This window comes from Montipora foliosa, chromosome 1, assembly GCF_036669935.1.
Source record: "Montipora foliosa isolate CH-2021 chromosome 1, ASM3666993v2, whole genome shotgun sequence".
In the NCBI taxonomy this organism is placed as follows: Eukaryota; Metazoa; Cnidaria; class Anthozoa; order Scleractinia; family Acroporidae; genus Montipora; species Montipora foliosa.
The window spans coordinates 24,566,032-24,593,856 of record NC_090869.1 but is presented as its reverse complement, the minus strand read 5'-3'; the positions used below and the strand labels follow the sequence as shown (position 1 = coordinate 24,593,856).

The 27,825-nt window shown below is 47.9% G+C and overlaps 25 non-coding genes and 2 pseudogenes across 25 annotated transcripts; 19 read left to right on the top strand and 8 right to left on the bottom strand.

The window, feature by feature from the left end:
* Positions 1-124, top strand: LOC137982347 (U2 spliceosomal RNA; annotated as a pseudogene).
* Positions 125-319: 195 nt separating this feature from the next.
* LOC137982147 (U1 spliceosomal RNA) lies at positions 320-483 on the top strand. Its single transcript, XR_011118618.1, has one exon. It is a non-coding gene; the product is annotated as a U1 spliceosomal RNA (small nuclear RNA).
* Positions 484-1,461: 978 nt separating this feature from the next.
* On the bottom strand, positions 1,462-1,580 carry LOC137982731 (5S ribosomal RNA). The gene has a single exon (XR_011118807.1). It is a non-coding gene; the product is annotated as a 5S ribosomal RNA (ribosomal RNA).
* A 267-nt stretch (positions 1,581-1,847) lies between these two features.
* LOC137982185 (U2 spliceosomal RNA) lies at positions 1,848-2,039 on the top strand. Its single transcript, XR_011118631.1, has one exon. It is a non-coding gene; the product is annotated as a U2 spliceosomal RNA (small nuclear RNA).
* A 197-nt stretch (positions 2,040-2,236) lies between these two features.
* LOC137982756 (U1 spliceosomal RNA) lies at positions 2,237-2,399 on the top strand. Its single transcript, XR_011118814.1, has one exon. It is a non-coding gene; the product is annotated as a U1 spliceosomal RNA (small nuclear RNA).
* A 977-nt stretch (positions 2,400-3,376) lies between these two features.
* Positions 3,377-3,494, bottom strand: LOC137982601 (5S ribosomal RNA). Its single transcript, XR_011118761.1, has one exon. It is a non-coding gene; the product is annotated as a 5S ribosomal RNA (ribosomal RNA).
* Positions 3,495-3,760: 266 nt separating this feature from the next.
* Positions 3,761-3,950, top strand: LOC137982269 (U2 spliceosomal RNA). The gene has a single exon (XR_011118650.1). It is a non-coding gene; the product is annotated as a U2 spliceosomal RNA (small nuclear RNA).
* Positions 3,951-4,144: 194 nt separating this feature from the next.
* Positions 4,145-4,307, top strand: LOC137982745 (U1 spliceosomal RNA). The gene has a single exon (XR_011118810.1). It is a non-coding gene; the product is annotated as a U1 spliceosomal RNA (small nuclear RNA).
* Positions 4,308-5,286: 979 nt separating this feature from the next.
* On the bottom strand, positions 5,287-5,404 carry LOC137982605 (5S ribosomal RNA). The gene has a single exon (XR_011118763.1). It is a non-coding gene; the product is annotated as a 5S ribosomal RNA (ribosomal RNA).
* A 266-nt stretch (positions 5,405-5,670) lies between these two features.
* On the top strand, positions 5,671-5,862 carry LOC137982181 (U2 spliceosomal RNA). Its single transcript, XR_011118629.1, has one exon. It is a non-coding gene; the product is annotated as a U2 spliceosomal RNA (small nuclear RNA).
* Positions 5,863-6,056: 194 nt separating this feature from the next.
* LOC137982129 (U1 spliceosomal RNA) lies at positions 6,057-6,220 on the top strand. The gene has a single exon (XR_011118613.1). It is a non-coding gene; the product is annotated as a U1 spliceosomal RNA (small nuclear RNA).
* Positions 6,221-7,199: 979 nt separating this feature from the next.
* LOC137982568 (5S ribosomal RNA) lies at positions 7,200-7,318 on the bottom strand. The gene has a single exon (XR_011118748.1). It is a non-coding gene; the product is annotated as a 5S ribosomal RNA (ribosomal RNA).
* A 265-nt stretch (positions 7,319-7,583) lies between these two features.
* On the top strand, positions 7,584-7,775 carry LOC137982254 (U2 spliceosomal RNA). Its single transcript, XR_011118648.1, has one exon. It is a non-coding gene; the product is annotated as a U2 spliceosomal RNA (small nuclear RNA).
* Positions 7,776-7,969: 194 nt separating this feature from the next.
* On the top strand, positions 7,970-8,133 carry LOC137982685 (U1 spliceosomal RNA). The gene has a single exon (XR_011118790.1). It is a non-coding gene; the product is annotated as a U1 spliceosomal RNA (small nuclear RNA).
* Positions 8,134-9,107: 974 nt separating this feature from the next.
* On the bottom strand, positions 9,108-9,226 carry LOC137982664 (5S ribosomal RNA). Its single transcript, XR_011118786.1, has one exon. It is a non-coding gene; the product is annotated as a 5S ribosomal RNA (ribosomal RNA).
* Positions 9,227-9,494: 268 nt separating this feature from the next.
* Positions 9,495-9,685, top strand: LOC137982247 (U2 spliceosomal RNA). The gene has a single exon (XR_011118647.1). It is a non-coding gene; the product is annotated as a U2 spliceosomal RNA (small nuclear RNA).
* Positions 9,686-9,879: 194 nt separating this feature from the next.
* LOC137982678 (U1 spliceosomal RNA) lies at positions 9,880-10,043 on the top strand. Its single transcript, XR_011118789.1, has one exon. It is a non-coding gene; the product is annotated as a U1 spliceosomal RNA (small nuclear RNA).
* A 976-nt stretch (positions 10,044-11,019) lies between these two features.
* On the bottom strand, positions 11,020-11,138 carry LOC137982643 (5S ribosomal RNA). Its single transcript, XR_011118772.1, has one exon. It is a non-coding gene; the product is annotated as a 5S ribosomal RNA (ribosomal RNA).
* Positions 11,139-16,799: 5,661 nt separating this feature from the next.
* On the top strand, positions 16,800-16,986 carry LOC137982302 (U2 spliceosomal RNA). Its single transcript, XR_011118659.1, has one exon. It is a non-coding gene; the product is annotated as a U2 spliceosomal RNA (small nuclear RNA).
* A 194-nt stretch (positions 16,987-17,180) lies between these two features.
* LOC137982671 (U1 spliceosomal RNA) lies at positions 17,181-17,344 on the top strand. The gene has a single exon (XR_011118787.1). It is a non-coding gene; the product is annotated as a U1 spliceosomal RNA (small nuclear RNA).
* A 976-nt stretch (positions 17,345-18,320) lies between these two features.
* Positions 18,321-18,439, bottom strand: LOC137982589 (5S ribosomal RNA). Its single transcript, XR_011118759.1, has one exon. It is a non-coding gene; the product is annotated as a 5S ribosomal RNA (ribosomal RNA).
* Positions 18,440-18,710: 271 nt separating this feature from the next.
* LOC137982235 (U2 spliceosomal RNA) lies at positions 18,711-18,901 on the top strand. Its single transcript, XR_011118640.1, has one exon. It is a non-coding gene; the product is annotated as a U2 spliceosomal RNA (small nuclear RNA).
* Positions 18,902-19,095: 194 nt separating this feature from the next.
* Positions 19,096-19,259, top strand: LOC137982661 (U1 spliceosomal RNA). The gene has a single exon (XR_011118776.1). It is a non-coding gene; the product is annotated as a U1 spliceosomal RNA (small nuclear RNA).
* Positions 19,260-20,235: 976 nt separating this feature from the next.
* On the bottom strand, positions 20,236-20,354 carry LOC137982125 (5S ribosomal RNA). Its single transcript, XR_011118611.1, has one exon. It is a non-coding gene; the product is annotated as a 5S ribosomal RNA (ribosomal RNA).
* Positions 20,355-20,621: 267 nt separating this feature from the next.
* Positions 20,622-20,814, top strand: LOC137982221 (U2 spliceosomal RNA). The gene has a single exon (XR_011118637.1). It is a non-coding gene; the product is annotated as a U2 spliceosomal RNA (small nuclear RNA).
* A 5,655-nt stretch (positions 20,815-26,469) lies between these two features.
* On the top strand, positions 26,470-26,644 carry LOC137982342 (U2 spliceosomal RNA; annotated as a pseudogene).
* A 194-nt stretch (positions 26,645-26,838) lies between these two features.
* LOC137982655 (U1 spliceosomal RNA) lies at positions 26,839-27,002 on the top strand. The gene has a single exon (XR_011118774.1). It is a non-coding gene; the product is annotated as a U1 spliceosomal RNA (small nuclear RNA).
* Positions 27,003-27,825: the final 823 nt, after the last annotated feature.

The following is a 27,825-nucleotide window of genomic DNA, read 5'->3' as shown; positions in this document are numbered from 1 at the left end:
GCTGCTCATCGAGCAGCTCATATATTAACTGATTTTTGGAACTGGGCCGTGGAAAAGAGGCTTGCCTCGTCCCGGCCACGGGTTGCCTCGGTATAGCACTACCTCCGAGCGTGGCCCACTTCCCTCTGGGGAAGAAATAATCAAGTGAAAGCAGAACAAATGACCAAGCAACCAACCTTCACATTCTCTTCTCTTTTCTAGGTAGCATAGCAGCGAGTGGAAATCACTACACGACAGGACGAGGAGCACGTGACCCCCATTAACACATGTTATGCGCAGACAAGTTGCGGTTTTGCGGTTCCGGAGAGGTTGAAAAGGCATACTTACCTGACGAGGGAGGCACTGTGATCAGGGAGGCAGTCCTGTCAAGGTGAGGCTCTTTCATTGCACTTCGATTGGGTTGACCCTTGCGATTACCCATAATGTGGGTAACTCGAGCGTATAATTTCTGGTAGTGGGGACCTGCGTTCGCGCTAGTCCCCGCACCAAACCCCGGTGGCAAAGTTGGCTAATGGGAAGGTTTGTTGGTAACGTTTCAGGCAGGGCAGGGAAGGAGATGCGGTGGCGGTGTAAGGACTAAGGAAGGTGAGTTGTATTTGTGAATTCCACTGCTGAAATTGTAGGTGAATGTTCCGTACTTGGTGCACTGCAAAACTGTGATTTTATTTCTTTCATTCTTGGCCGTAGAGAGAGCGAGAGGACGTGTTTATTTCAGCCGCATCGATTTCCATCGATAGACGAGTGAGACAAGAAAATGCCAGCGGGTCGAGCTCTTATCCTCGTGCATCGTTTCGAAAACGTAAGTGGATGTGTGTTTGTACTGCTCCATCGCGATAGATTTCTTTTGCGTTGTGTTATGTTGCGTTCTGGAGAGCCCGTTTTGCATTGAGTAACTGAGGACCCGCCAGATCAGTTGGCGTTACATTTCTGTGGCCAACACTTTGTGGTTTCTCTATGTTATCAGTTAATTGGATTGTTATCATAAAAAGTAAATCTTTCATGGTCAGGATAGTGTCTTATCGGCCCTTTGAATACGTACTGTCCGTGTTGAGCAGGGAACAGTAAGACTTTGAAGTGCGCTACGTCACGTAAGTCACGTTTTCGCGCAGGATCAATGTTGTAGTGTTGTAGCCTTCGTTGTATGCATATCATCCGGGCTAGGTTAACTTCCATCTAATGCATAACAGTGCATGCATTTTTTACTTGTCGTATCCTGTTCTTTGCTCACACGAAAAGATACGTTTCATGTCATAAACGTTGGATTGATAAGATCTCGCGCGCACGCGCTCCCTTGGGAATACAAGTTCCACTTTCTCGTGTGAACTATTTTGTTTTTGTTGTATGTCTCATCTTTGACATATCGTTGGCATGTTGTGTTCAAAAAACCTGGTTTGGAATGTTCTTTCATTAAAGGAAACTGAGATTTTTTGAGATAATCAAGTGTACAGAAGGAAAAAGGAAAGCCTACAACACGGGGTATTCCCAGGCGGTCTCCCATCCAAGTACTAACCCCGCCCGACAGGGCTTAACTTCGGTGATCGGACGAGAACCGGTGTTTTCCCTGTGGTATGGTCGTAGACAAGTAATTCGCCGTGAAAATTAACTTTGTTATAAGGGAAAATAAAAACGAGGTCAGAGCAAGCACAATGTGCATTTGTCCTCTTGCCGTCAACGCAAGTGCCATGCAATGCTGGTCCTGCTGCCCACTGTACAAGGGCGATCGTTGTGTGCGCCTCGCTTTCAGGTTGGCTTTGGGCATTCCTTCCTTGGCACGGATTGTAATCGGACCACCATATCTCGTGGCCATGAGACTGGGAGCACCTTGTCCGCTGTGAGCATTTACGGGCATCGCTTCTCGGCCTTTTGGCTAAGATCAAGTGTAGTATCTGTTCTTATCAGCTTAATATCTGATACGCTGCTCATCGAGCAGCTCATATATTAAACTGATTTTTGGAACTGGGCCGTGGAAAAGAGGCTTGCCTCGTCCCGGCCACGGGTTGCCTCGGTATAGCACTACCTCCGAGCGTGGCCCACTTCCCTCTGGGGAAGAAATAATCAAGTGAAAGCAGAACAAATGACCAAGCAACCAACCTTCACATTCTCTTCTCTTTTCTAGGTAGCATAGCAGCGAGCGTGTGGACAGCACGACACGACAGGACGAGGAGCACGTGACCCCATTACCACATGGTATGCGCAGACAAGTTGCGTTTTGCGGTTCCGGAGAGGTTGAAAAGGCATACTTACCTGACGCGGGAGGCACTGTGATCAGGGAGGCAGTCCTCTCAAGGTGAGGCTCTTTCATTGCACTTCGATTGGGTTGACCTTGCGATTACCCCAAATGTGGGTAACTCGAGCGTATAATTTCTGGTAGTGGGGACCTGCGTTCGCGCTAGTCCCCGCACCAAACCCCGGTGGCAAAGTTGGCTAATGGGAAGGTTTGTTGGTAACGTTTCAGGCAGGGCAGGGAAGGAGATGCGGTGGCGGTGTAAGGACTAAGGAAGGTGAGTTGTATTTGTGAATTCCACTGCTGAAATTGTAGGTGAATGTTCCCGTACTTGGTGCACTGCAAAACTGTGATTTTATTTCTTTCATTCTTGGCCGTAGAGAGAGCGAGAGGACGTGTTTATTTCAGCCGCATCGATTTCCATCGATAGACGAGTGAGACAAGAAAATGCCAGCGGGTCGAGCTCTTATCCTCGTGCATCGTTTCGAAAACGTAAGTGGATGTGTGTTTGTACTGCTCCATCGCGATAGATTTCTTTTGCGTTGTGTTATGTTGCGTTCTGGAGAGCCCGTTTTGCATTGAGTAACTGAGGACCCGCCAGATCAGTTGGCGTTACATTTCTGTGGCCAACACTTTGTGGTTTCTCTATGTTATCAGTTAATTGGATTGTTATCATAAAAAGTAAAATCTTTCATGGTCAGGATAGTGTCTTATCGGCCCTTTGAATACGTACTGTCCGTGTTGAGCAGGAAACAGTAAGACTTTGAAGTGCGCTACGTCACGTAAGTCACGTTTTCGCAGGATCAATGTTGTAGTGTTGTAGCCTTCGTTGTATGCATATCATCCGGGCTAGGTTAACTTCCATCTAATGCATAACAGTGCATGCATTTTTTACTTGTCGTATCCTGTTCTTTGCTCACACGAAAAGATACGTTTCATGTCATAAACGTTGGATTGATAAGATCTCGCGCGCACGCGCTCCCTTGGGAATACAAGTTCCACTTTCTCGTGTGAACTATTTTGTTTTTGTTGTATGTCTCATCTTTGACATATCGTTGGCATGTTGTGTTCAAAAAACCTGGTTTGGAATGTTCTTTCATTAAAGGAAACTGAGATTTTTGAGATAATCAAGTGTACAGAAGGAAAAAGGGAAGCCTACAACACGGGGTATTCCCAGGCGGTCTCCCATCCAAGTACTAACCCCGCCCGACAGGGCTTAACTCGGTGATCGGACGAGAACCGGTGTTTTCCCTGTGGTATGGTCGTAGACAAGTAATTCGCCGTGAAAATAACTTTGTTATAAGGGAAAATAAAAACGAGGTCAGAGCAAGCACAATGTGCATTTGTCCTCTTGCCGTCAACGCAAGTGCCATGCAATGCTGGTCCTGCTGCCCACTGTACAAGGGCGATCGTTGTGTGCGCCTCGCTTTCAGGTTGGCTTTGGGCATTCCTTCCTTGGCACGGATTGTAATCGGACCACCATATCTCGTGGCCATGAGACTGGGAGCACCTTGTCCGCTGTGAGCATTTACGGGCATCGTTCTCGGCCTTTTGGCTAAGATCAAGTGTAGTATCTGTTCTTATCAGCTTAATATCTGATACGCTGCTCATCGAGCAGCTCATATATTAAACTGATTTTTGGAACTGGGCGTGGAAAAGAGGCTTGCCTCGTCCCGGCCACGGGTTGCCTCGGTATAGCACTACCTCCGAGCGTGGCCCACTTCCCTCTGGGGAAGAAATAATCAAGTGAAAGCAGAACAAATGACCAAGCAACCAACCTTCACATTCTCTTCTCTTTTCTAGGTAGCATAGCAGCGAGTGGACAGCACGACACGACAGGACGAGGAGCACGTGACCCCCATTACCACATGGTATGCGCAGACAAGTTGCGTTTTGCGGTTCCGGAGAGGTTGAAAAGGCATACTTACCTGACGCGGGAGGCACTGTGATCAGGGAGGCAGTCCTCTCAAGGTGAGGCTCTTTCATTGCACTTCGATTGGGTTGACCCTTGCGATTACCCCAAATGTGGGTAACTCGAGCGTATAATTTCTGGTAGTGGGACCTGCGTTCGCGCTAGTCCCCGCACCAAACCCCGGTGGCAAAGTTGGCTAATGGGAAGGTTTGTTGGTAACGTTTCAGGCAGGGCAGGGAAGGAGATGCGGTGGCGGTGTAAGGACTAAGGAAGGTGAGTTGTATTTGTGAATTCCACTGCTGAAATTGTAGGTGAATGTTCCGTACTTGGTGCACTGCAAAACTGTGATTTTATTTCTTTCATTCTTGGCCGTAGAGAGAGCGAGAGGACGTGTTTATTTCAGCCGCATCGATTTCCATCGATAGACGAGTGAGACAAGAAAATGCCAGCGGGTCGAGCTCTTATCCTCGTGCATCGTTTCGAAAAACGTAAGTGGATGTGTGTTTGTACTGCTCCATCGCGATAGATTTCTTTTGCGTTGTGTTATGTTGCGTTCTGGAGAGCCCGTTTTGCATTGAGTAACTGAGGACCCGCCAGATCAGTTGGCGTTACATTTCTGTGGCCAACACTTTGTGGTTTCTCTATGTTATCAGTTAATTGGATTGTTATCATAAAAAGTAAATCTTTCATGGTCAGGATAGTGTCTTATCGGCCCTTTGAATACGTACTGTCCGTGTTGAGCAGGGAACACAGTAAGACTTTGAAGTGCGCTACGTCACGTAAGTCACGTTTTCGCAGGATCAATGTTGTAGTGTTGTAGCCTTCGTTGTATGCATATCATCCGGGCTAGGTTAACTTCCATCTAATGCATAACAGTGCATGCATTTTTTACTTGTCGTATCCTGTTCTTTGCTCACACGAAAAGATACGTTTCATGTCATAAACGTTGGATTGATAAGATCTCGCGCGCACGCGCTCCCTTGGGATACAAGTTCCACTTTCTCGTGTGAACTATTTTGTTTTTGTTGTATGTCTCATCTTTGACATATCGTTGGCATGTTGTGTTTCAAAAAACCTGGTTTGGAATGTTCTTTCATTAAAGGAAACTGAGATTTTTTGAGATAATCAAGTGTACAGAAGGAAAAAGGGAAGCCTACAACACGGGGTATTCCCAGGCGGTCTCCCATCCAAGTACTAACCCCGCCGACAGGGCTTAACTTCGGTGATCGGACGAGAACCGGTGTTTTCCCTGTGGTATGGTCGTAGACAAGTAATTCGCCGTGAAAATTAACTTTGTATAAGGGAAAATAAAAACGAGGTCAGAGCAAGCACAATGTGCATTTGTCCTCTTGCCGTCAACGCAAGTGCCATGCAATGCTGGTCCTGCTGCCCACTGTACAAGGGCGATCGTTGTGTGCGCCTCGCTTTCAGGTTGGCTTTGGGCATTCCTTCCTTGGCACGGATTGTAATCGGACCACCATATCTCGTGGCCATGAGACTGGGAGCACCTTGTCCGCTGTGAGCATTTACGGGCATCGCTTCTCGGCCTTTTGGCTAAGATCAAGTGTAGTATCTGTTCTTATCAGCTTAATATCTGATACGCTGCTCATCGAGCAGCTCATATATTAAACTGATTTTTGGAACTGGGCCGTGGAAAAGAGGCTTGCCTCGTCCCGGCCACGGGTTGCCTCGGTATAGCACTACCTCCGAGCGTGGCCCACTTCCCTCTGGGGAAGAAATAATCAAGTGAAAGCAGAACAAATGACCAAGCAACCAACCTTCACATTCTCTTCTCTTTTCTAGGTAGCATAGCAGCGAGTGGACAGCACGACACGACAGGACGAGGAGCACGTGACCCCCATTACCACATGGTATGCGCAGACAAGTTGCGTTTTGCGGTTCCGGAGAGGTTGAAAAGGCATACTTACCTGACGCGGGAGGCACTGTGATCAGGGAGGCAGTCCTCTCAAGGTGAGGGCTCTTTCATTGCACTTCGATTGGGTTGACCCTGCGATTACCCCAAATGTGGGTAACTCGAGCGTATAATTTCTGGTAGTGGGGACCTGCGTTCGCGCTAGTCCCCGCACCAAACCCCGGTGGCAAAGTTGGCTAATGGGAAGGTTTGTTGGTAACGTTTCAGGCAGGGCAGGGAAGGAGATGCGGTGGCGGTGTAAGGACTAAGGAAGGTGAGTTGTATTTGTGAATCCACTGCTGAAATTGTAGGTGAATGTTCCGTACTTGGTGCACTGCAAAACTGTGATTTTTATTTCTTTCATTCTTGGCCGTAGAGAGAGCGAGAGGACGTGTTTTTATTTCAGCCGCATCGATTTCCATCGATAGACGAGTGAGACAAGAAAATGCCAGCGGGTCGAGCTCTTATCCTCGTGCATCGTTTCGAAAACGTAAGTGGATGTGTGTTTGTACTGCTCCATCGCGATAGATTTCTTTTGCGTTGTGTTATGTTGCGTTCTGGAGAGCCCGTTTGCATTGAGTAACTGAGGACCCGCCAGATCAGTTGGCGTTACATTTCTGTGGCCAACACTTTGTGGTTTTCTCTATGTTATCAGTTAATTGGATTGTTATCATAAAAAGTAAATCTTTCATGGTCAGGATAGTGTCTTATCGGCCCTTTGAATACGTACTGTCCGTGTTGAGCAGGGGAACAGTAAGACTTTGAAGTGCGCTACGTCACGTAAGTCACGTTTTCGCAGGATCAATGTTGTAGTGTTGTAGCCTTCGTTGTATGCATATCATCCGGGCTAGGTTAACTTCCATCTAATGCATAACAGTGCATGCATTTTTTACTTGTCGTATCCTGTTCTTTGCTCACACGAAAAGATACGTTTCATGTCATAAACGTTGGATTGATAAGATCTCGCGCGCACGCGCTCCCTTGGGAATACAAGTTCCACTTTCTCGTGTGAACTATTTTGTTTTTGTTGTATGTCTCATCTTTGACATATCGTTGGCATGTTGTGTTCAAAAAACCTGGTTTGGAATGTTCTTTCATTAAAGGAAACTGAGATTTTTTGAGATAATCAAGTGTACAGAAGGAAAAAGGGAAGCCTACAACACGGGGTATTCCCAGGCGGTCTCCCATCCAAGTACTAACCCCGCCCGACAGGGCTTAACTTCGGTGATCGGACGAGAACCGGTGTTTTCCCTGTGGTATGGTCGTAGCAAGTAATTCGCCGTGAAAATTAACTTTGTATAAGGGAAAATAAAAACGAGGTCAGAGCAAGCACAATGTGCATTTGTCCTCTTGCCGTCAACGCAAGTGCCATGCAATGCTGGTCCTGCTGCCCACTGTACAAGGGCGATCGTTGTGTGCGCCTCGCTTTCAGGTTGGCTTTGGGCATTCCTTCCTTGGCACGGATTGTAATCGGACCACCATATCTCGTGGCCATGAGACTGGGAGCACCTTGTCCGCTGTGAGCATTTACGGGCATCGCTTCTCGGCCTTTTGGCTAAGATCAAGTGTAGTATCTGTTCTTATCAGCTTAATATCTGATACGCTGCTCATCGAGCAGCTCATATATTAAACTGATTTTTGGAACTGGACGCTGGAAAAGAGGCTTGCCTCGTCCCGGCCACGGGTTGCCTCGGTATAGCACTACCTCCGAGCGTGGCCCACTTCCCTCTGGGGAAGAAATAATCAAGTGAAAGCAGAACAAATGACCAAGCAACCAACCTTCACATTCTCTTCTCTTTTCTAGGTAGCATAGCAGCGAGTGGACAGCACGACACGACAGGACGAGGAGCACGTGACCCCCATTACCACATGGTATGCGCAGACAAGTTGCGTTTTGCGGTTCCGGAGAGGTTGAAAAGGCATACTTACCTGACGCGGGAGGCACTGTGATCAGGGAGGCAGTCCTCTCAAGGTGAGGCTCTTTCATTGCACTTCGATTGGGTTGACCCTTGCGATTACCCCAAATGTGGGTAACTCGAGCGTATAATTTCTGGTAGTGGGGACCTGCGTTCGCGCTAGTCCCCGCACCAAACCCCGGTGGCAAAGTTGGCTAATGGGAAGGTTTGTTGGTAACGTTTCAGGCAGGGCAGGGAAGGAGATGCGGTGGCGGTGTAAGGACTAAGGAAGGTGAGTTGTATTTGTGAATTCCACTGCTGAAATTGTAGGTGAATGTTCCGTACTTGGTGCACTGCAAAACTGTGATTTTATTTCTTTCATTCTTGGCCGTAGAGAGAGCGAGAGGACGTGTTTATTTCAGCCGCATCGATTTCCATCGATAGACGAGTGAGACAAGAAAATGCCAGCGGGTCGAGCTCTTATCCTCGTGCATCGTTTCGAAAACGTAAGTGGATGTGTGTTTGTACTGCTCCATCGCGATAGATTTCTTTTGCGTTGTGTTATGTTGCGTTCTGGAGAGCCCGTTTTGCATTGAGTAACTGAGGACCCGCCAGATCAGTTGGCGTTACATTTCTGTGGCCAACACTTTGGGGTTTCTCTATGTTATCAGTTAATTGGATTGTTATCATAAAAAGTAAATCTTTCATGGTCAGGATAGTGTCTTATCGGCCCTTTGAATACGTACTGTCCGTGTTGAGCAGGGAACAGTAAGACTTTGAAGTGCGCTACGTCACGTAAGTCACGTTTTCGCAGGATCAATGTTGTAGTGTTGTAGCCTTCGTTGTATGCATATCATCCGGGCTAGGTTAACTTCCATCTAATGCATAACAGTGCATGCATTTTTTACTTGTCGTATCCTGTTCTTTGCTCACACGAAAAGATACGTTTCATGTCATAAACGTTGGATTGATAAGATCTCGCGCGCACGCGCTCCCTTGGGAATACAAGTTCCACTTTCTCGTGTGAACTATTTTGTTTTTGTTGTATGTCTCATCTTTGACATATCGTTGGCATGTTGTGTTCAAAAAACCTGGTTTGGAATGTTCTTTCATTAAAGGAAACTGAGATTTTTTGAGATAATCAAGTGTACAGAAGGAAAAGGAAGCCTACAACACGGGGTATTCCCAGGCGGTCTCCCATCCAAGTACTAACCCCGCCCGACAGGGCTTAACTTCGGTGATCGGACGAGAACCGGTGTTTTCCCTGTGGTATGGTCGTAGACAAGTAATTCGCCGTGAAAATTAACTTTGTTATAAGGGAAAATAAAAACGAGGTCAGAGCAAGCACAATGTGCATTTGTCCTCTTGCCGTCAACGCAAGTGCCATGCAATGCTGGTCCTGCTGCCCACTGTACAAGGGCGATCGTTGTGTGCGCCTCGCTTTCAGGTTGGCTTTGGGCATTCCTTCCTTGGCACGGATTGTAATCGGACCACCATATCTCGTGGCCATGAGACTGGGAGCACCTTGTCCGCTGTGAGCATTTACGGGCATCGGCTTCTCGGCCTTTTGGCTAAGATCAAGTGTAGTATCTGTTCTTATCAGCTTAATATCTGATAGCTGCTCATCGAGCAGCTCATATATTAAACTGATTTTGGGAACTGGGCCGTGGAAAAGAGGCTTGCCTCGTCCCGGCCACGGGTTGCCTCGGTATAGCACTACCTCCGAGCGTGGCCCACTTCCCTCTGGGGAAGAAATAATCAAGTGAAAGCAGAACAAATGACCAAGCAACCAACCTTCACATTCTCTTCTCTTTTCTAGGTAGCATAGCAGCGAGTGGACAGCACGACACGACAGGACGAGGAGCACGTGACCCCCATTACCACATGGTATGCGCAGACAAGTTGCGTTTTGCGGTTCCGGAGAGGTTGAAAAGGCATACTTACCTGACGCGGGAGGCACTGTGATCAGGGAGGCAGTCCTCTCAAGGTGAGGCTCTTTCATTGCACTTCGATTGGGTTGACCCTTGCGATTACCCCAAATGTGGGTAACTCGAGCGTATAATTTCTGGTAGTGGGGACCTGCGTTCGCGCTAGTCCCCGCACCAAACCCCGGTGGCAAAGTTGGCTAATGGGAAGGTTTGTTGGTAACGTTTCAGGCAGGGCAGGGAAGGAGATGCGGTGGCGGTGTAAGGACTAAGGAAGGTGAGTTGTATTTGTGAATTCCACTGCTGAAATTGTAGGTGAATGTTCCGTACTTGGTGCACTGCAAAACTGTGATTTTATTTCTTTCATTCTTGGCCGTAGAGAGAGCGAGAGGACGTGTTTATTTCAGCCGCATCGATTTCCATCGATAGACGAGTGAGACAAGAAAATGCCAGCGGGTCGAGCTCTTATCCTCGTGCATCGTTTCGAAAACGTAAGTGGATGTGTGTTTGTACTGCTCCATCGCGATAGATTTCTTTTGCGTTGTGTTATGTTGCGTTCTGGAGAGCCCGTTTTGCATTGAGTAACTGAGGACCCGCCAGATCAGTTGGCGTTACATTTCTGTGGCCAACACTTTGTGGTTTCTCTATGTTATCAGTTAATTGGATTGTTATCATAAAAAGTAAATCTTTCATGGTCAGGATAGTGTCTTATCGGCCCTTTGAATACGTACTGTCCGTGTTGAGCAGGGAACAGTAAGACTTTGAAGTGCGCTACGTCACGTAAGTCACGTTTTCGCAGGATCAATGTTGTAGTGTTGTAGCCTTCGTTGTATGCATATCATCCGGGCTAGGTTAACTTCCATCTAATGCATAACAGTGCATGCATTTTTTACTTGTCGTATCCTGTTCTTTGCTCACACGAAAAGATACGTTTCATGTCATAAACGTTGGATTGATAAGATCTCGCGCGCACGCGCTCCCTTGGGAATACAAGTTCCACTTTCTCGTGTGAACTATTTTGTTTTTGTTGTATGTCTCATCTTTGACATATCGTTGGCATGTTGTGTTCAAAAAACCTGGTTTGGAATGTTCTTTCATTAAAGGAAACTGAGATTTTTTGAGATAATCAAGTGTACAGAAGGAAAAAGGGAAGCCTACAACACGGGGTATTCCCAGGCGGTCTCCCATCCAAGTACTAACCCCGCCCGACAGGGCTTAACTTCGGTGATCGGACGAGAACCGGTGTTTTCCCTGTGGTATGGTCGTAGACAAGTAATTCGCCGTGAAAATTAACTTTGTTATAAGGGAAAATAAAAACGAGGTCAGAGCAAGCACAATGTGCATTTGTCCTCTTGCCGTCAACGCAAGTGCCATGCAATGCTGGTCCTGCTGCCCACTGTACAAGGGCGATCGTTGTGTGCGCCTCGCTTTCAGGTTGGCTTTGGGCATTCCTTCCTTGGCACGGATTGTAATCGGACCACCATATCTCGTGGCCATGAGACTGGGAGCACCTTGTCCGCTGTGAGCATTTACGGGCATCGCTTCTCGGCCTTTTGGCTAAGTCTTTTTGGCCGATGTTTTGTGGGTTCTCCCAGGGCGAAGCCCTACCATTTTGGTAGTAGGTTTTTCGTTCCTTGTGGTATCCTTGCTCTTGCGATTCCATGGATGCTGATACTGATACACGTGTTAATTGGGGCGACGCCCCTATGGATGATGTTTCTGAGAATGTTGCTGTGAACCCTTCTTCTGATATTGCTGCTACCTCATCGAATACTGCTATTTCATATGCTGGTGTCACTGCCGGGTCTGGTGACCCTGTTCCGCTCGTCAATAATGCTCCTGTTCGCAGCCGTTTTGTTCCGTCTACCTTTGAGAGAGAGAATTTTTCTGTTTATAACCGCTTGCCAGAGAGACCGTGTTCTGCCTTTTTTCCGAAACCTGATGGCGACTTTGCTTTAAAGGATCTTTTTGCCGACCTAGAGACCTGCCAGATCCCTTCTGCTGCTGTTCGCTGCGTCCAGTGGGTTTCCCCGCAGCAAGTGTGTGTCACCTTTACCAAAGAAGATTATCGTAACACCTTTCTTCGGGCTTCATCGTTGGTGCCTCGTTTCCTCCGCTCTGGTGCCCCTACATCTTCTGGTAACCCCCGTATCGTCTATGTTGCTGTTTTTGGTGCTCCTTATGAACTTCCTGATTCTGCGCTTCATATACGTCTTGCTCCCTATGGTACTGTGAAGTTTACTCGACGTAGTAAACACCAGAACTACCCTACGTTGGACAATGGAACTCGGGTCTTTGGTATGGTCCTGTCCAAATCTATCCCTTCCTTTCTTCGTTTTGGCCGGGTTCTGGTCCGTGTCCGTCACGACAATCAGACGCCTACTTGTCGAAAGTGCAACCTTCCCGATCATATGGCTAAGGATTGCCCTAATACCTTCTGCTACAATTGCGAGCGTATTGGTCATATGTTTAAGGAATGCCCTGAGAAGGATTTCTGCTGTGTGTGTCGTGACCAAGGCCATAGGGCTATCGATTGTCAACACTCGTGGCATCGCCGTCCTCGATCTTACCGAGATGCTGACAAGCCAGACGACCCTCCTCCCCAGCCGTCTCCTGATCTTCAACCTGCTGTTCAGCCCTCTAATCGACCTTCGCAGCCTCCTAGCCAACTATCTTCATCCTGCTCTTCCCAATCCTCGTCGCAGTCTTCCTCTTTGCAGCCTTCTTCTGAGCACTCGGCCCCTTCGCAGATACAATCTTCCCCTCCTTTTCTTCTGACCTTTCTCAGTCCCAGAGTATTTTGGCCTCCTATGCGCCCTCTAATCCAGCCTTGGTAGAAGCTGCCTCCGATGCCGAAGTAGCTTATGCTATGGATGTTGCTGATCCTCCGCCTGACTCCCTTCCTGATTACCCTGATGACAACTCTGATCCTGATAATGTTCCTGCCCCTGTCACCGACCCTGTTCCTGATGCTGTTCCTGATCTTGACGTTGATGTTGCTTCTGACGATGCTGATCCTGACCTTGATCCTGATGCTGATTCGCCTTTACAGACCTCTCGCCCGCTGCTTTCTGACCCTGGTGACCATCCTCTCGTCGTTTCTGATGATTCTGACTCAGATGATTATACCCCTGCGCCTGACCTTTTCCCAACTCGTACGTTGGGACGAGCTGTCAAGAGAGGATCCAGCCGGACACCTGCTAATGTCACTCCAACCATTGTGCCTGTTCGTAAGTCAACGAATCCTTCGCGTGTGCCTACGAAAAAAAGCCGTCCATCATGACCTCTATATTTAATTTAATTTCAATTAATTCACGTGGTTCTAATCAGGCTACTCGGAAAGCTTTGCTTGATTATGTTCGTTTCGGTTTCGGTATTATCTGCATTCAGGAGACCTTAATATCTGATCCTGTTGCCTTTAATTCCCTGGTTGCTGACTGGAGTGGGCCGTCTTTTTGGTCCCCTGCTGTTGGTAAACAGGCTGGTGTTATTATTTTGATTTCCGATCGTTTTGATGGTCAAGTTTTATCTTGGCGTAGAGATCATGATGGACGTGTCCTTAGTTTACTCGTTGAGTATAATAATCGTAAGTTTAATATTATTAATATTTATGCGCCTACCCTTTTGACTGACCGAAAAGTGTTTTTTCGAGAATTTGCATGCTTTCTGCCTTCCTGCTGATTTTACTATTATTGCCGGTGATTTCAATTGCTATGAATCTGACTTAGATAAGTTTGGTGGCAATGTTTCCATTGCAAAATATCTCTCTGACTTTCGTCGTTCACTTTACCTTGAAGATGCTTGGCGCAAATTGCATCCCCGTGTCCGAGCGTGCTCTTGGTTTAATTCTAATTTCTCCATCGGCTCGCGCCTTGACAAATTTTTTGTTTCCCGAAATTTATTCCCTTTAGTTCAGTCCTGTGACATTTCTCCTTGCGCCTTTTCTGATCATGATTTTGTTAATCTTTCTTTAAATTGGAGTCTAATTATATGCGTGGTCCGGGCTTATGGAAATTTAATTCCTCCCTTTTGAATGATAGCGAATTTTGTCTTTCCTTTGATGCTAAGATTCGTGAGCTCTCCGATTGCGTTGACTATTTTCCGTCAGTCAAATGTTGGTGGGACTTTTTTAAGGACTCTATTCGCTCGGAAATTATTTCATTTGCTAAGAATAAACGTAGAAGTCTCTCGCATGAGCGCGTCCTTATAACTAATGCAATAATTGGTCTCAAGCGCCGTCTCGTCTGTGGCGACCTTTCGGTCGCCCCTGAAATCTCTCGGCTTGAATCTGAACTGAATGCTCTTACCTTGCGTGTTTTGGAAGGCTCTAAAATCCGTTCTCGCGTCCAGTGGCTTGAGGAGGGCGAGAAGCCTTCACGCTTCTTCTTCAAGTTAGAACGTGAGCGCTTAGACCGTAATAACGTTTCTTCCATTTTGAATGATAATGACATTGAAGTTTTCACTCGGGAGGAGATTGAACGTGCGCACGTGCGCTTTTATTCAAATCTTTTCTCGCAAGAGGTTATTGATCCTGTGTGTAAACAATCCTGTTTTGATTCTATTCCTTCTTCGCTTTCTCCTCCTCTGCGCGACTCATGCGAGGGACTTTTAACTTTAGATGAATTGACTATTTCATTAAGGAGCCTTAGCCTAGGAAGGTCACCTGGTTCTGATGGTTTGTCTGTCGAATTTTACTTGCGTTTTTGGGACATTCTGGGCCCCCTTTTACTATCAGTCGCAAACCAATGTTTCCACGACTCTGAACTTTCGGATTCTATGAAAGGAAGCGTTACTCGCCTTATTTATAAGAAGCGCGGGGATATTAAGAATTTGAAAAACTGGAGGCCCATTTCTTTGCTCAATGTGGATTATAAGATTATCTCTAAAGCTATCACAACTCGTCTTTCTTCGGTTATGCATCACATAGTTTCCCCTGATCAATCTTGTTCTGTTCCGGGTCGTTCAATCTTCTCTAATGTGACGTTGTTGCGCGATGTTTTGAGCCACATTGAGCAAACAAATGAGTCTGCTATTTTGATTAGTTTAGATCAAGAAAAAGCCTTCGACCGAGTCGATCGCGTCTTCCTTCTAGAGCTGCTTAATGTTTACGGTTTTGGTTCTGATTTTTGTCGCTGGATTAGTACCTTTTATAATGGTGCTTGCATGCGTATCATCCTTAACGATTGGCTTACTGAGAGTATCCCCCTTGAACGGGGCGTCCGTCAGGGGGATCCTCTCTCTCCTCTACTTTATGTTTTATGTGTAGAAGTTCTTGCTAACCTGATCCGTAGATCTCCTGAGATTGAGGGGTTTTTACTTCCTGGTGCAAGGGGTTTGCAGGCCAAGGTTCGCCTTTATGCTGATGACACTACTGCTGTTTTGAAAGACCTTTTCTCTCTAAATAAGCTTTTTGATTGTGTTAGTGTTTACGAACGTGGTTCTGGAGCTAAGCTAAATAAGTCGAAAACGGAGGCCATGTGGCTCGGTGCTTGGCGTTCTCGGACTGACGAACCCCTTGGACTTACTTGGGTCAAGAAAATGAAAATTCTTGGGGTCTTTTTTGGTACTATCCCTGTTGAGAATGATAATTGGCAACCTAAGCTAAACAAACTAGAGAAGTCCCTCAATCTTTGGAGATCTCGTTCTTTGTCCTTCCTAGGCAAGGCTCTCCTTATTAACACCTTAGGGTTAAGTAAGCTGATGTATCTAGCTAGGGTTTTGCTTCCCCCTGCCTGGGTCCTTTCCCGTATCAATAGTTTCATCTGGCCTTTTCTTTGGGGTTGTAAAATTGAGACGGTTGCTCGTAATACTTTATATTTAAGCGCTGCGCAAGGGGGTATAGGTATTATAATTTTAGTGTTAAGTGCCTTGCCTTGCAGTTAGCGGGGATGGCTTTTACTTTGGACTCGCCTCACGATTCTAGTTTTTATCTTTGTAAATATTTTGTTGGTAGACGTTTGTCTTCTCTTCGCCCCCAGTGGAATTGTTTGCGCGATAATTTTGCCCCTTCTGCCTGCTTTCCGTCTCCTTTTTACGCCCGCTGTCTCGAAACTCTTTTATCCGTTGGCAGTTGCGACTTAACTTCTAAGCGTTTATATTTGAAACTACTTTCCTCGAATTCCTCCTCCCCTATCTTGCATAGAGTTTGGACCCAGGTTTGTGGCTCTTCTTTTTCACTCAATGATCATTGGTCTCTCGTTCGAGATTCTCTTACCGAAAATCCTAAAAATGATCTCTTGTGGCTAATTGCTCTCCGCGGTGTTAAGGTTCGCGATTCCCTTGCTAATTGGGGATATATTAACTCGGCTTTCTGTGCTTCTTGCCCTAGACGAGAGACTATCGATCATTGTTTTTTGCATTGCCCTCGGGTTAAGCGGGTTTGGTCCCGTTTTTCCCCAATTTTAGATCGTGTACTAGGCTTTCGGCTTACCTTAAATGTCCCTTTCGTGTTCTTTTTTATTTGGCCCCCTCTTGTTACAAAGAGGGCTCGCATTGCGCGCCACATTATCAAGACCATTCTTTACGGTGTTTGGCTTTTTCGCAATAAGGCCACCTTTTATAACGGTAAAGAAGATCATCGGGCTATTATCCGTTTTGTTTCTGGCGATCTCCATAGTCGAATTAAGCTCGATCACTTTCGCCTTTCAGACAGTCGCTTTTCTTCCTTGTGGTCTCTCCCAGGCTTTTGCACTGTAGAGAATGGTCTTCCTAGCGTTACTGTTTAGGCGTACATTTAATTCTCGTTTTGCTTTGTCCGCGCGCTGTTTGCGGTGTCTGTAATCCGGGGCTCTCTTTAAGGAACTTGCGCAGTTCATGGACTTTATCGTTAGGGCCCCTGGCCCTTACGGCTAGCTGCTTACTCCGGCTTTGTGACTCTGTAGACTTTTTTGTATTCCTGAATATGTAATAGCTCCATTTTTATTTGTGAATAAACGCTCTTTTGACAAAAAAAAAAAAAAAAAAATCTGTTCTTATCAGCTTAATATCTGATACGCTGCTCATCGAGCAGCTCATATATTAAACTGATTTTTGGAACTGGGCCGTGGAAAAGAGGCTTGCCTCGTCCCGGCCACGGGTTGCCTCGGTATAGCACTACCTCCGAGCGTGGCCCACTTCCCTCTGGGGAAGAAATAATCAAGTGAAAGCAGAACAAATGACCAAGCAACCAACCTTCACATTCTCTTCTCTTTTCTAGGTAGCATAGCAGCGAGTGGACAGCACGACACGACAGGACGAGGAGCACGTGACCCCCATTACCACATGGTATGCGCAGACAAGTTGCGTTTTGCGGTTCCGGAGAGGTTGAAAAGGCATACTTACCTGACGCGGGAGGCACTGTGATCAGGGAGGCAGTCCTCTCAAGGTGAGGCTCTTTCATTGCACTTCGATTGGGTTGACCCTTGCGATTACCCCAAATGTGGGTAACTCGAGCGTATAATTTCTGGTAGTGGGGACCTGCGTTCGCGCTAGTCCCCGCACCAAACCCCGGTGGCAAAGTTGGCTAATGGGAAGGTTTGTTGGTAACGTTTCAGGCAGGGCAGGGAAGGAGATGCGGTGGCGGTGTAAGGACTAAGGAAGGTGAGTTGTATTTGTGAATTCCACTGCTGAAATTGTAGGTGAATGTTCCGTACTTGGTGCACTGCAAAACTGTGATTTTATTTCTTTCATTCTTGGCCGTAGAGAGAGCGAGAGGACGTGTTTATTTCAGCCGCATCGATTTCCATCGATAGACGAGTGAGACAAGAAAATGCCAGCGGGTCGAGCTCTTATCCTCGTGCATCGTTTCGAAAACGTAAGTGGATGTGTGTTTGTACTGCTCCATCGCGATAGATTTCTTTTGCGTTGTGTTATGTTGCGTTCTGGAGAGCCCGTTTTGCATTGAGTAACTGAGGACCCGCCAGATCAGTTGGCGTTACATTTCTGTGGCCAACACTTTGTGGTTTCTCTATGTTATCAGTTAATTGGATTGTTATCATAAAAAGTAAATCTTTCATGGTCAGGATAGTGTCTTATCGGCCCTTTGAATACGTACTGTCCGTGTTGAGCAGGGAACAGTAAGACTTTGAAGTGCGCTACGTCACGTAAGTCACGTTTTCGCAGGATCAATGTTGTAGTGTTGTAGCCTTCGTTGTATGCATATCATCCGGGCTAGGTTAACTTCCATCTAATGCATAACAGTGCATGCATTTTTTACTTGTCGTATCCTGTTCTTTGCTCACACGAAAAGATACGTTTCATGTCATAAACGTTGGATTGATAAGATCTCGCGCGCACGCGCTCCCTTGGGAATACAAGTTCCACTTTCTCGTGTGAACTATTTTGTTTTTGTTGTATGTCTCATCTTTGACATATCGTTGGCATGTTGTGTTCAAAAAACCTGGTTTGGAATGTTCTTTCATTAAAGGAAACTGAGATTTTTTGAGATAATCAAGTGTACAGAAGGAAAAAGGGAAGCCTACAACACGGGGTATTCCCAGGCGGTCTCCCATCCAAGTACTAACCCCGCCCGACAGGGCTTAACTTCGGTGATCGGACGAGAACCGGTGTTTTCCCTGTGGTATGGTCGTAGACAAGTAATTCGCCGTGAAAATTAACTTTGTTATAAGGGAAAATAAAAACGAGGTCAGAGCAAGCACAATGTGCATTTGTCCTCTTGCCGTCAACGCAAGTGCCATGCAATGCTGGTCCTGCTGCCCACTGTACAAGGGCGATCGTTGTGTGCGCCTCGCTTTCAGGTTGGCTTTGGGCATTCCTTCCTTGGCACGGATTGTAATCGGACCACCATATCTCGTGGCCATGAGACTGGGAGCACCTTGTCCGCTGTGAGCATTTACGGGCATCGGCTTCTTCTCGGCCTTTTGGCTAAGATCAAGTGTAGTATCTGTTCTTATCAGCTTAATATCTGATAGCTGCTCATCGAGCAGCTCATATATTAAACTGATTTTTGGAACTGGGCCGTGGAAAAGAGGCTTGCCTCGTCCCGGCCACGGGTTGCCTCGGTATAGCACTACCTCCGAGCGTGGCCCACTTCCCTCTGGGGAAGAAATAATCAAGTGAAAGCAGAACAAATGACCAAGCAACCAACCTTCACATTCTCTTCTCTTTTCTAGGTAGCATAGCAGCGAGTGGACAGCACGACACGACAGGACGAGGAGCACGTGACCCCCATTACCACATGGTATGCGCAGACAAGTTGCGTTTTGCGGTTCCGGAGAGGTTGAAAAGGCATACTTACCTGACGCGGGAGGCACTGTGATCAGGGAGGCAGTCCTCTCAAGGTGAGGCTCTTTCATTGCACTTCGATTGGGTTGACCCTTGCGATTACCCCAAATGTGGGTAACTCGAGCGTATAATTTCTGGTAGTGGGGACCTGCGTTCGCGCTAGTCCCCGCACCAAACCCCGGTGGCAAAGTTGGCTAATGGGAAGGTTTGTTGGTAACGTTTCAGGCAGGGCAGGGAAGGAGATGCGGTGGCGGTGTAAGGACTAAGGAAGGTGAGTTGTATTTGTGAATTCCACTGCTGAAATTGTAGGTGAATGTTCCGTACTTGGTGCACTGCAAAACTGTGATTTTATTTCTTTCATTCTTGGCCGTAGAGAGAGCGAGAGGACGTGTTTATTTCAGCCGCATCGATTTCCATCGATAGACGAGTGAGACAAGAAAATGCCAGCGGGTCGAGCTCTTATCCTCGTGCATCGTTTCGAAAACGTAAGTGGATGTGTGTTTGTACTGCTCCATCGCGATAGATTTCTTTTGCGTTGTGTTATGTTGCGTTCTGGAGAGCCCGTTTTGCATTGAGTAACTGAGGACCCGCCAGATCAGTTGGCGTTACATTTCTGTGGCCAACACTTTGTGGTTTCTCTATGTTATCAGTTAATTGGATTGTTATCATAAAAAGTAAATCTTTCATGGTCAGGATAGTGTCTTATCGGCCCTTTGAATACGTACTGTCCGTGTTGAGCAGGGAACAGTAAGACTTTGAAGTGCGCTACGTCACGTAAGTCACGTTTTCGCAGGATCAATGTTGTAGTGTTGTAGCCTTCGTTGTATGCATATCATCCGGGCTAGGTTAACTTCCATCTAATGCATAACAGTGCATGCATTTTTTACTTGTCGTATCCTGTTCTTTGCTCACACGAAAAGATACGTTTCATGTCATAAACGTTGGATTGATAAGATCTCGCGCGCACGCGCTCCCTTGGGAATACAAGTTCCACTTTCTCGTGTGAACTATTTTGTTTTTGTTGTATGTCTCATCTTTGACATATCGTTGGCATGTTGTGTTCAAAAAACCTGGTTTGGAATGTTCTTTCATTAAAGGAAACTGAGATTTTTTGAGATAATCAAGTGTACAGAAGGAAAAAGGGAAGCCTACAACACGGGGTATTCCCAGGCGGTCTCCCATCCAAGTACTAACCCCGCCCGACAGGGCTTAACTTCGGTGATCGGACGAGAACCGGTGTTTTCCCTGTGGTATGGTCGTAGACAAGTAATTCGCCGTGAAAATTAACTTTGTTATAAGGGAAAATAAAAACGAGGTCAGAGCAAGCACAATGTGCATTTGTCCTCTTGCCGTCAACGCAAGTGCCATGCAATGCTGGTCCTGCTGCCCACTGTACAAGGGCGATCGTTGTGTGCGCCTCGCTTTCAGGTTGGCTTTGGGCATTCCTTCCTTGGCACGGATTGTAATCGGACCACCATATCTCGTGGCCATGAGACTGGGAGCACCTTGTCCGCTGTGAGCATTTACGGGCATCGCTTCTCGGCCCTTTTGGCTAAGATCAAGTGTAGTATCTGTTCTTATCAGCTTAATATCTGATACGCTGCTCATCGAGCAGCTCATATATTAAACTGATTTTTGGAACTGGGCCGTGGAAAAGAGGCTTGCCTCGTCCCGGCCACGGGTTGCCTCGGTATAGCACTACCTCCGAGCGTGGCCCACTTCCCTCTGGGGAAGAAATAATCAAGTGAAAGCAGAACAAATGACCAAGCAACCAACCTTCACATTCTCTTCTCTTTTCTAGGTAGCATAGCAGCGAGTGGGACAGCACGACACGACAGGACGAGGAGCACGTGACCCCCATTACCACATGGTATGCGCAGACAAGTTGCGTTTTGCGGTTCCGGAGAGGTTGAAAAGGCATACTTACCTGACGCGGGTTTTTATTATCTGCCAGGTTCGTGCCTTTCCTTGTGGTACGCGTAAGTTCCGTATTGGAATTGGAGTGTGGGGACAAGCGTTTTTGGGATTTGTGGTAAGATTTTTGATTCCTGAGTTTTACTGGTGACCCTCCTGGGGACTTATGCTTGGCGTCCTGCCATAACCCAGGGTAGCCAGTCTTTCTGTTCCCTTCCTGGGAGCTTTGCTTTCCGGGGGACTGTTTTCTCTTTTTCCCCTTTCATCATGCCTCTTGCGGCCTTTAAGAGGACAGTAGTCCTCGACCTTTCCGATGTTCCAACCTCTGTTCCCAGGGCGGAACTTGTTACAGCCATCAAGGGAAAGTTCACCCCCTTTGTGATTGACAGTATTCAGTTTGTTCCCGTAAAACTGGTTCAGATTACTTTCGCTGACCCAAAATGTAAAATATTGTTGAAGGTTATGATTTTGTCACTTTAGCTGGTGCTAAGTGCAAAGTCATGTATGCTGGGCCTCGAGCTCAAAATGTTATGTTGTATCACTATCCCTTTGAGGAGAGTGATGATCGCCTCCGGCCCTACTTTTCCTCGTACGGGAAGGTGGAGACGATAAGGCACCAGCATTACCCGGGTGACCCTGCAATCTGCACTGGGAGCCCGTATCATCAAAATGGTTCGTTCTGGCCGGATCCCTCGTAATCTGGACATTGCTGGATATAAATGTAAGGTGTGGTATGTGGGTCAGCCGGCCGAATGTGATATCTGTCGTGGGGAACACCTCACCAAAAACTGTGACTTGCGCGGGAAGTGCCGCAGGTGTCGGGAGCCTGGTCACATGGCCAGGGATTGCCCCAACCCCCCCAATGCCTGGGGGAACCCACCATCTTCGCCTGCGACCCCCGCCCATCCGTCCGCTTCACTTGTTGTTTGGTGCCACTCCCCCGGAGTCGCTGCCTCCCCTCCTGGATGTCAGTTCTGGTCCTGAGGACCTTCCCACTTCTCCTGCAAGCTCTGACCATGAGGACTCTGGGGACGAGGGGGTAACCCTTCGTCCTCCTGCCCCCACGCAACCTGGTATTTCAAGTTGGGGTTCCCACACCGACCTCAGGGACAATGAGTTATCCCCCCCTGGTACTCCACCCATGGCCTCTCCTGCCACCAGTAAGTTAAGGAGGGTGCGGCCCTCCCTAAAACCGGTAATGGTGGGTCCTCGACGCGCGTGCAGGTGGCTGCCTCCCCCGCCGCTGCGTCTGATGGTTTGGCTGCGCCACAGAGTAATACAATGTTAAACACTAGTAGTAACGTAGTTGGTGTAATGGACAATACTACTATAGTTAATGGAAAAGAAATGGAAATGGATAATAGTAATAATGTAGTTACTGGAAAAGAAATGACAAATAATGCTGTAGTTAATGGAAAAGAAATGGAAATGGATAATAGTAATAATGGAAAAGAAATGGATACGAATGATAATGAACTAGTTAATGAGACTGAATACAGTCAAAGTATATTTAGTGACGATGACCCTTTAACGGGCATCAATGTAACCCCTGTAAATACCCCACAGGTTCTATCTCTGTCTCCCGTAATGGTTAACGAGGTCGAGCTGACTGATTCACCAGTCACTAAGCGTGGACTTTCGGATGTTGAGGCTTCCTCTGATGATCAGGTCAAGTCTAAGAAGAAAGCGAAGAAACCTCTTCCTGGTTCTGCGGTCCCCGGCCGCTCGAAGTCTGGAAAGGGCAGGGAGTCTGGGAGGGCTGTTCATTCTGGCCTTCCCTCCTTGGCTCCCCTGCCCCGGTTCGGAGCCGTCGCTCCTAGTTGTGCTGTCTCTCTCTTTCTTCTCAGTTATGGCTCTCTCTATCCTCTCCTTAAACACCAATGGTCTCAGGGACTCGTCCAAGCGCGCTGGTGTTCTGCACTGGTTACGTTCCTTTCCTCAGGTCCCTGACATTGTCTGCCTACAAGAGGCCCACTGCTCTTCAGACAGTGAATGTCAGTCTTGGTTTCGTTCATCTGGTTTTAATGCAGTTGCTTCTGTTGGCTCTGCACACTCTTGTGGTTGCATCATTTTATTCCGCCCCACGGTCACCCTTACGAGCTCTTGGTGTGACACCGCTGGGCGTGTTGTTTTTTGCCACTTTACCCATTCTGGGCACCCGTTTCGTATCTGCTGTCTCTACGCCCCCAATCGCAACCCAGCCCGTGACGACTTCCTGGACGACGTCTCGTCTTGGGTTGATCCCACCTATCCGACCTTCCTTGCCGGGGACTTTAACACTGTGTTCGACCGCGCCCTCGATCGTCGGGGCTCCAATGTCTCTGACACTTCCCGCGAAAGTACTGCTACCTTAAAACGTCTTTTTTTGACTCCTGCTGTTGTCTGGACATTTGGAGGCACCTGCATCCTTCCGATTCTGCTTCTCTTGGACTCGCTCAGACGGCCTTATGGCCTCCCGTATTGATCTCATTGGTGCCCCGTACTCCTGGTTACCATCAGTCTTGACTTGCGATATTATTCCTTGTCCGTTTTCGGATCACTGTGGTGTGGTGCTTTCTTGTAGTGTCCCAGACATTGCTGCTCCTGGGACAGGTTTCTGGAAGCTCAACATTTCTGTCCTCAATGATGAGGACTATATCCAGCATATCACTAATTTTTGGTCCGTTTGGAGGCAGTCCATGCTGTCCTTCCCGTCACTAGCTAAGTGGGTGGGATAAGGGCAAGAGCCAAATCAAAGGCCTCACAATTAAATATTGCGCTGAGCGCTCGAAGAAAACATCGCAGTGTCGAGACCTCCTTGGCCGACTAGCTGGGCATCTTAAGAACCGTGTTGATGCCGGTTTCACCTCCTGTGTTGAGCCGTACCATTCTACCCTGTCTGCCCTTGCTGCCCTAGACCTCGAGGCAGCTCGGGGAGCCCAAGTCCGTGCTCGGGCCAAATGGGTTGAGGAAGGTGAAACCTCCTCGGCCTTTTTCTTCCGTCTGGAAAAGAAGCGTGCCGCCGACCGACTTATTTCAGCACTTCGATGCGATGATGGCACAGTGGTCTCGAGTTCAAAGGACCTATGCCAGGCTTTTGCTTCCTTTTATTCTAACTTGTTTAGTGCCGAGCCTACTGACGGGGACGTGGCTCTTTCCCTGCTCGACGCCCTCACCTCCACCTTGTCCGCCGACCAGGCTCAACAGTGTGATGGTCCTCTCCAGTCGGAGGAGTGTTATACTGCTTTATGTGGGATGGCTCGAGGCAAGACCCCGGGCTTGGATGGCCTCCCTATGGAGTTTATGTCAAATTCTGGCCGGTGCTCGGACAGGACCTCGTGCTCGTCCTGAACTCATGTTATGAGGCTGGCACTCTCAGCCTCTCTCAGCGTCGAGGCATCATTTCTCTCATCTTTAAGACGGGTGACCGGCTGAACCCTCGTAACTGGCGGCCAATTTCCCTCCTTAGTGTGGACTACAAGCTCGCTGCCCGCGTCATCGCTGGCGTCTCCTGAAGGTTATTCATGCCGTGGTGGCTGAGGATCAAACCTGTGGTGTCCCCGGTCGTTATATTGGTGAGAACGTCGCTTATCTCCGAGACATGGTCCATTACGCCACGCAATCCGGGTCTCCTTGTGCCATCCTCTCGCTCGACCAAGAAAAAGCGTTTGATCGCGTTGATTGGTCCTTTCTGCATGCCACCCTCTGCAGAATGGGTTTCCAAACCTCCTTTCTGCGCTGGATCCGCTTTTCTATAATGCTGTTCAGAGTGCTGTCATTGTTAACGGTCATGTCTCAAACTTTTTCAGTCTCACACGGGGGGTGCGTCAGGCTGCCCCCTCGCACCTTTGCTGTATGTTATGGTCGCTGAGGTCTTGGCCGCCAATATTCGAGCAAATCCCGCCATTACTGGACCTTTGCTGCCTGGACTGCCCTCACCGCTCTCTCCAATTTCCCAGTACGCGGATGACACATCGCTCATCTTGTCCTCCGATGCCTCCATTAGGGCTGTTTTTGACACCTACACAAGGTATGAGCTTGGTTCTGGATCCAAGCTCACCTGACAAAGTCTCGCGGCTTGTGGCTGGGGTCTTGGGCTGGCCGAACTGACCCCCCTGTCCCTCTCGACTGGACATCTTCTAAGCTTAAAATCCTCGGAGTCTTCATTGGCCCGCATGACATTGATGAACCTAATTGGCGGCCTCGGATAGAGGCTGTGGAACGCGTCCTCTCCTCCTGGCGTCAGCGCTCCTTGTCTTTTCATGGCAAGGCTTTTTTTGGTCATCAATTGCCTGGCCTCGCCAGGGTTTGGTATGTGGCATCCCTGGTCCACATGCCCCCCTGGGTACTTAAAGAACTTAACTCCCTTGTTTTCTCATTCTTCTGGAAAACCAAGCGGGAGCTGGTTGCACGTGCTGTGGTCGTTCAGCCCACATCGCTGGAGGTTTCTCGGTGGTGGACATTAAGCTCAAGGTTTGGTCGCTTCTGGGTCAGTGGGTCAAACGGTCTACTTTGTCCTCGTCAAGCTGGTCCTCCTTTGTGTCGTACTGGTTTCAATCGTGTTTTGCTGCCTCCTCTCTTGATGTTTTCTCCCGTCCCGCTGCCTTCGACAGGTCCCTGTTACCACCATTTTACTCCTCTTTGCTTTTGGCCTGGGAGTCGCTTGGTGGCTCTTTTTTCCCCCTCCCGGGGAACTTTGGTTTTTCGCATCCTCTGACCCTCACGTTGTCGCCCTCCGTGGCTTTTTTCTCTGCCAAAGTCGGTTACCAGTTTCTTTTATCCTGTTCCTCTGTCACACCGCACTGTGTAGTTAAGTTCTTTCCCTCCTTTGGGGACCTTTACTGGTATGATACGTGGCGCCAGTTCCACTTCTTTGATTTTGACCGCTTTGTTGTTGATTTCTCCTGGAAGGTAGCTCATGGTGTGATTTACACTGCTGAGCGTCTTCTCTCTTTGGTTTATCTGTCTCCTCCGCTTGTTTTTTTTGTGGTCCTGTCGTCGAGTCACTGTCGCATTTGCTCTTTGTGTGTCCCCTTGCTCAAAGTGTTGTTGGTTGGCTACAGTCCCTCCTTTTTCATTTCTCGCCTATGTGTCCTGTGCTTGAGCGTCGCCATTTACTTTTTGGTTTCAATTCCACTGAGCTTCACGCAGTGCCCAAAGTCTTCAGTTACCTGTTGTGTGCCTGTAAGTTTCACATCTGGCTGGCCCGCAATGACTACCGCTTTCGTTCTGTCCAACCTGGGGCCCTCGCCGTCATTGAGGGAGCAAAGGCCCGTGTCAAGTTCCACCTCCCCTTGCTCTTCAAGCGTTTTTCAACCCGGAGACGTCGACGTTATTTTGCCCGCCAGTGGGGGGCGGATGGAGTCATCGCCTCTATTGTTTCCAACAAGCTCGTTTTTCGCTTCGGGCCACCTGCTTAATTCACCCTCTGTACCACCTGATTTGCTTAGTTTTATTTCGCCTCTGTCGCCTAATACTGGTGAACCAATGCCTCAGGCGTTTGGATGAGTCTGTCGACTGGTGACCTTTGGTCCATTTGCTGCTCATCGAGCAGCTCATATATTAAACTGATTTTTGGAACTGGGCCGTGGAAAAGGCTTGCCTCGTCCCGGCCACGGGTTGCCTCGGTATAGCACTACCTCCGAGCGTGGCCCACTTCCCTCTGGGGAAGAAATAATCAAGTGAAAGCAGAACAAATGACCAAGCAACCAACCTTCACATTCTCTTCTCTTTTCTAGGTAGCATAGCAGCGAGTGGACAGCACGACACGACAGGACGAGGAGCACGTGACCCCCATTACCACATGGTATGCGCAGACAAGTTGCGTTTTGCGGTTCCGGAGAGGTTGAAAAGGCATACTTACCTGACGCGGGAGGCACTGTGATCAGGGAGGCAGTCCTCTCAAGGTGAGGCTCTTTCATTGCACTTCGATTGGGTTGACCCTTGCGATTACCCCAAATGTGGGTAACTCGAGCGTATAATTTCTGGTAGTGGGGACCTGCGTTCGCGCTAGTCCCCGCACCAAACCCCGGTGGCAAAGTTGGCTAATGGGAAGTTGTGTTGGTAACGTTTCAGGCAGGGCAGGGAAGGAGATGCGGTGGCGGTGTAAGGACTAAGGAAGGTGAGTTGTATTTGTGAATTCCACTGCTGAAATTGTAGGTGAATGTTCCGTACTTGGTGCACTGCAAAACTGTGATTTTATTTCTTTCATTCTTGGCCGTAGAGAGAGCGAGAGGACGTGTTTATTTCAGCCGCATCGATTTCCATCGATAGACGAGTGAGACAAGAAAATGCCAGCGGGTCGAGCTCTTATCCTCGTGCATCGTTTCGAAAACGTAAGTGGATGTGTGTTTGTACTGCTCCATCGCGATAGATTTCTTTTGCGTTGTGTTATGTTGCGTTCTGGAGAGCCATAATTGCATTGAGTAACTGAGGACCCGCCAGATCAGTTGGCGTTACATTTCTGTGGCCAACACTTTGTGGTTTCTCTATGTTATCAGTTAATTGGATTGTTATCATAAAAAGTAAATCTTTCATGGTCAGGATAGTGTCTTATCGGCCCTTTGAATACGTACTGTCCGTGTTGAGCAGGGAACAGTAAGACTTTGAAGTGCGCTACGTCACGTAAGTCAAGTTTTCGCAGGATCAATGTTGTAGTGTTGTAGCCTTCGTTGTAATGCATATCATCCGGGCTAGGTTAACTTCCATCTAATGCATAACAGTGCATGCATTTTTTACTTGTCGTATCCTGTCTTTGCTCACACGAAAAAGATACGTTTCATGTCATAAACGTGGATTGATAAGATCTCGCGCGCACGCGCTCCCTTGGGAATACAAGTTCC